The sequence below is a fragment of the Ceratotherium simum genome, chromosome 21 (assembly GCF_057802395.1).
Source record: "Ceratotherium simum simum isolate JZ-2026a chromosome 21, ASM5780239v1, whole genome shotgun sequence".
Taxonomy (NCBI): Eukaryota; Metazoa; Chordata; class Mammalia; order Perissodactyla; family Rhinocerotidae; genus Ceratotherium; species Ceratotherium simum.
Genome location: NC_141920.1, coordinates 16,323,451 through 16,329,458, shown reverse-complemented (window position 1 = coordinate 16,329,458; position 6,008 = coordinate 16,323,451).

Below are 6,008 nucleotides of genomic sequence, written 5' to 3'. Positions count from 1 at the left end.
TCAAATCCAGATCAGTTGGAGGTCTTTCAGTTATGAGTGACCCACACACACATACACACACAAACAACGAAACTGTCTGAAGCAAAAGGCAATTCATTGGCTCCTGTAACTGAACAGTCCTGAGTAGCCTCAGGTAAGGCTTGATCCAGGACTCAGAAGCTACCACCAGATCCATTTCTTGGCTCTTCCTCTCCACTGGCCCCCAATACGATTACATGATGGCTGGCGCAGTATCTGGCTTTACATCCTCCTGCCACCAAGCCCAGGGAAGAAGAAACAATCTATGTCTCTGCATTAGCAGTAGAGGTCCTCGCTAATAATTAGGGCAATGCAAATCAAAAATGCACTTTTAAGTACCATTTTTCGGTTATGATATTGGCAAACAATTAAGTCATTTCCTGTACTGTAGGTAGGAGGGTGGGGTGGGTATCTTCTATTTGTTCCTCCAGATTGGCTTCCTATTCTCTCCACCTCCTCAGTGTCCCAGGAGGCAGGCCTGCAGGGGCTGCATCAACAGACTCCCTCTGTCATTTGGTTGAGGTCATTCCAGTAGGAGACCAGAGGGAAAGGAGCTATTTGAGGCATTTATTCCCTCAGCTCCTTCCTATGGGACAATATCGGGCTGGCTTCACCCATCCCTTTCCACATGACTCTCCTCCTGTGGGCTCTACTGACTGCTCTCTCCTCTTGCTCCTTCAGGCCCAGGGGTAGTAATAGCCCCACTGTTGCCAGCCCTGGGGTACTGCGCTATTCTTTGTAAACAGTCCTTTTCTTAAACGCTCTTTGAAGTTTTCCTAATGAGTGTGCCATATTAGGATACCGAGAGAAAATGGCACGGATCCTTTGGAGAGCTGTTCATCAGCCGTTCCACTTCTCTGAACCCACCCCAGAGAAACACTTGCCCATCTGCATAAGGGGCAAGTCCAAGGATATTTGCTGCACACTTGTTTGCAATAATAAAAAATTAGAAACAATTTAAACATCTTCAAATATGGAAATAGCTTAATAAACTATAGTACATCCATATTATGGCATACTATGCAGCTGTTTAAAAAGGAGATGGATCTATTTGTATAACACGGTAAAATTTCTAAGGCATATTTTTGCATGGAGAAAGTAAGGTTGAGTACCATAATAAATTATGTAAAATGATATCTATTTCTATCATTTTATGTGAGTACATAAATACAACTATAAAGTTATGGGAAAATTTTCCCTGCCCCTTCCTATTGAAGGATTATACATCCCGACCCCACTGAAGTCAGGCTCAGTCATATGATTTGCTTTGGCCAAGGAAATGCGAGTGAAAGCGACACGAGACTTTCAAGCAGAAGCTTTAAGAGGTTCCACCCTTCTTTCTTTTCCCTCTGCCATGAGATTAGCACATCCTAGTTGCTTCTTCAATCTGTGTCCAGAGATACGGCTGAAGCCAACCCGTGACAAACCTGTAAGGATCAAGAAATAAACCTTTGTTGTTGTAAGGCACTGAGATTTTGAGGACGTTTGTTATTGTAGCATAACGGACCATGACTAATGCATGTTGCTGCATAATTGATACTTAACCACTTTCTGGGGAGGAGAAATGGCACTTGGTGTTTCACAGGGGGCTTTAGTTTTTATCTTTAATATTTCCGTTTTCATATAATGAATATATATTCATGCATCACCATGTAATAAAAATACATGATTTCAAATGAAGACAGCAGGTGTTTTCTTACTTAAATGCTAAAAAATATCATTCTTAAAATACACACACAAACACCCAATAAATTAATGGGTCTTTTTGCCCAGCTGGCACTCTGAAGGAGACTGGAGACAGATAGTGGTATGAACTTTCCAAGGCTAGAGGAAGTACTGAAGCGTGACTCCGTTGCCCCTTCCCTGCAGGCAAAGCCTAGACACACTGTGAAACTTATTTCTGGTACAGCTACCATGAAATTGAAATACAGACTCATAATCCCTTTTTTTTTTTTTTTACAGTAGTGATGCCTACCTTTCCAGTGACCTCATTTATATGAAAGCGAAGGTGATTATAGGACCAAAATTGAATTCGGTGAATTTGGAGAATTCTGGTCTCCTTGACACCGCTTACTCTTGTCTGGCAAAGTTAGAGAGACCTATGGGAGCTCTGTTTCTGATTACACCTATAGATCCCTCTGAGTCAGGATTTCAGCCTTTGTTTCACTAAAATGAAAAGCCAAAATTGGCTGGATGTGTATCAAAGACTTCATGCAAATTGACATGTCATAGACTACTCTGCAATTTCAACTCCTTATTCAAGCCAAAAAACAGTCCTCTTGTCTTTGAACTTGACTTCTGAGCCAAATGTTGGTGGCCAGACTCCCTGATCCAGTGCCCAGTCCCCAGCTTCACATGTGTCAAGAAGTGACAGTGGCAGCAGCAGCAACCCTGACCTCTCAATCACAGTTAAGGTGACTTTGAAACAAAAGTCCCCCCAACTTTGGCAACTCCAGCTCTTCCAATGAGATTGCAAGCACCTAATGCCCTATGTTAAATCTCTTTCTGCTTAAAATTCCTAGCGGGGTTTCTGCTTCTGTCTCCGGCACGAAACTCTGACTAAGTACAGGTTGGAAGATAATATTCAGAAAGGAGACCCAAACACAAAAAGATGAAACAAAGAGAGAGAGAGAGGAATAATAAAATTAGAAAATCATTCCAAGATTTCAAATATCTGAATAAAGAAAACAGGGAGAGGGAGGAAGGAAATCTTCAAAGAAATAATTCACAAAAATATCCCAGAACTGAAAGAAATGGGTTTTCAGATTGAGAGAGATCGTTGAGGAACAATTAGACATTATGTGCCTCCTGATATGATGCAGTAGGAAATACACAGTCCCACCCGTACACTATTCTTGCCAAAAATTGAACTGAAGTCTAATCAAGCCTCTAGATCTAACTACCTGTTTACAGGACATTCAAGGGATGGTGTCATATTTTAAAAACACCACAAGGATCCAATCAGCCAAATTCAGACTGTGAGGAACGGTATATAGGATAATTTACCCAGTTTCTTCAACAAATCGATTGTATTTAAAAAAGGAGTAGTAGGAATAACTGTTACAGATTAAAAGAGACTTAAGAGACTTAGCAACTAAATGCAATGTATGGACCTTGTTTGGATCCTGATTCAAATAAACCAATGTGAAAAGTCATTTTTGAGACAATTAGAGAAAACCAAACCTGGGCTGTGTATTATAAGATAGTAAGGAATTATTGTTAATTTCCTTAAGTATGATCATGGAATTGCGGTTTTGTTTTGTTTTGTTTTTTAAGTTCTTACTGTTAGAGCTACATACTAAGGTCTTTACGAATGCAATGATATAATGTCTGGGATTTGCTGTAAAATAGTGCTGCTAAAAAAAGTGTGAGGGATAGATAGAATAGTAAAATAAAGCGGGTGATGGGTGCATGGAATTTACTGTACTATTCTCTCTACTTTTGTATTTGTTTGAAAATTGTCATAATAAAAAGCGAAAGAAAGAGAGGAAGAAAGTAGAGAGGGAGGAAGAAAAGAAAGAAAGAAAAGGAAGGAAGGCAGGAAGGAAGGCAGGAAGGAAGGAAAGGAAAGGAGGAAGGAAGGAAAGGAGGAAGGAAAGAGGGAGGGAGGAACAGGGAAGAGAGGTTGGAGGAGGGGAGTAAGGAAGGAAAGAGACAAAGGAAACCCACTGGGTGTCTCAAGGCCATTAATCGTGAAATTTCAGAATATTAGAAACAAAAAGAAACTTTTGGAGATACAAATCAGGTTCTTACATTACACATCTGTGTAAGAATGGCTGAAATCAAAAACAATAAAAATAAAAACAAAACTTGACAATACCAAATGCAGGCATGAATATGGAGCATCAAGAACTCTCTTTCATTGCTGGTGGAAATGCAAAATGGAACAGCCACTTTGGAAGACTATTTGGCAATTTCTTACAAAGCTAAACACAGTCTCAATATACAATCTAGTAATCATGCTCCTAGGTATTTACCCAAATGAGTTGAAAATTTATGTCCATACAAAAACCTGCACATGGATGTTTATAGCAGCTTTATTCACAATTGTCAAAAGCTGAATCAAGATGTTCCTCAGTAGGTGTATCAGATTCCTGGGGCTGCTGTAACAAAGTACCACAACTGGAGATGGCTTAAAACAACCAGATTTATTCTCTCACAGTTCTGGAGGCTAGAAGTCCGGAATCGAGGTGTCAGCAGGGCCGTGCTCCCTCTGAGACTCCGCATAGAATCTTTCTTGCCTCTTCCTAGTTTCTGGTGGTGGCTATGGACCTCTGGCATTCCTTGGCTTGTAGCTGTATCACTCCAATCCCCGACTCTGCCATCACGTGGCGTTCTCCCTGTGTGTCTCCCCCTGGCTTTTTCCTCTTGTCACATGGACATCAGTCATATTAGATTAAGGCCCATCCTAATGACCTCATCTTAACTTGATTACATCTGCAAAGACTCTTTTCCAAATACGGTTACATTCACAGGTACCAGGTGGTTAGGACTTCAGCATATCTTTTTGGAGGACACGAGTCAATCCGTAACAGTAGGTAATGGACAAACTGTGGTACATTCATACAATGGAATATTATTCAGTGATAAAAATAAATGAGCTATCAAGCCATAAAAAGACACGGAGGAACCTTAAATCATATTGCTTAGTGAAAGAATCCCATCAGGAAAGGCTTCAGACTGTATGATTCCAACTATATGACATCTGGAAATGGCAAAACTAAAGAGTATAAAAGAGAAGTGATTGCTGAGGGTTGGGGTGAGGGGAGGAGGTGAGGGCTGAACAGCTGAAGCACAGGGGTTTTTAGGACACTGAAACTGTTCTATATGATACTGTAATGGTAGATACCTGACGTTACGCATTTGTCCAAATCCATAGAACTGTACAACAGAAAGAATGAACCCTAATGTAAACTATGGACTTTAGTTAATAATAAGCTATCAATATTGGTTCATCAGTTGTAACTCACGTACTACACTAATGTAAGATGTTAACATGTGAAACTGTGGGTGGGGTGAGATTGGGTATGTGGGAACTCTGTACTATCTGGTTAATTTTTTTGTAAATCTAAAGCTGCTCTAAAAAAATAAAGTCTATTAATTAAAAAAAATTCACTATGGAATCTAAGGCTAAGTATTCGTCTTTCAGGAAGTCTTTCCTGCTCTCTCACCACACTCCCAAGATGGGTCACATGCCCTTCTCCCAAGCACATATATTCCTATGGGCACATACATTCCTATGGTTGCCACATTCTTTTGTTTTGTTTTGTTTTGTTTTGTTTTGTTTTGTTTTGTTTTGTGAGGAAGATTGGCCTTGAGCTAACATCTGTTGCCAATCTTCCTTTTTTGCTTGAAGAAGATTGTGCTGAGCTAACATCTGTGCCAATCTTCCTCTATTTTGTATGTGGGACACCGCCACAGCACGGCTTGATGAGTGGTGTGTACATCTGTGCTCAGGATCCAAACCCACGAACACTGGGCCACCTGGGCCGCCAAAGCAGAGCGCACGAACTTAACCATTACACCACCGGGCTGGCCCCGCCACATTGTATTTTAATATCTCTTTGTGTCTCTGTCAGTTAATAGCTGTGGTTTACCAACCCCTGGCCTAGAATGCGGAGATGGTGAAAGCAGCTAATCCATTAGCAGGCACTCAGGGATGCCTGGCAGAGGGCACTTCTGTTCTCTCAATGCACTGATGAGGTCATTTGTGGTGTAATTATCATGAGCCCTCTGACCCACCAGGGTATTTTCTGGATAGGGGCATAAGGCACAGTCATATCACATTAAGCCTTCCGTCAACCTGAGCAGTCTCTGGATTATTGATCTTTGGTTTGCGAAAGATAGATCCCCATGGGGAAGTTTTTGCACTGGGAAACTTTTCCAGGGTTCAAATCCTGTGGTCTTCATGTCAAATCTATGTTGTTTATATTACACAACACTCTCTTTCAATCTTGCTCAAGTTAAAAGGTGGTGTAGTATGGGGGTCA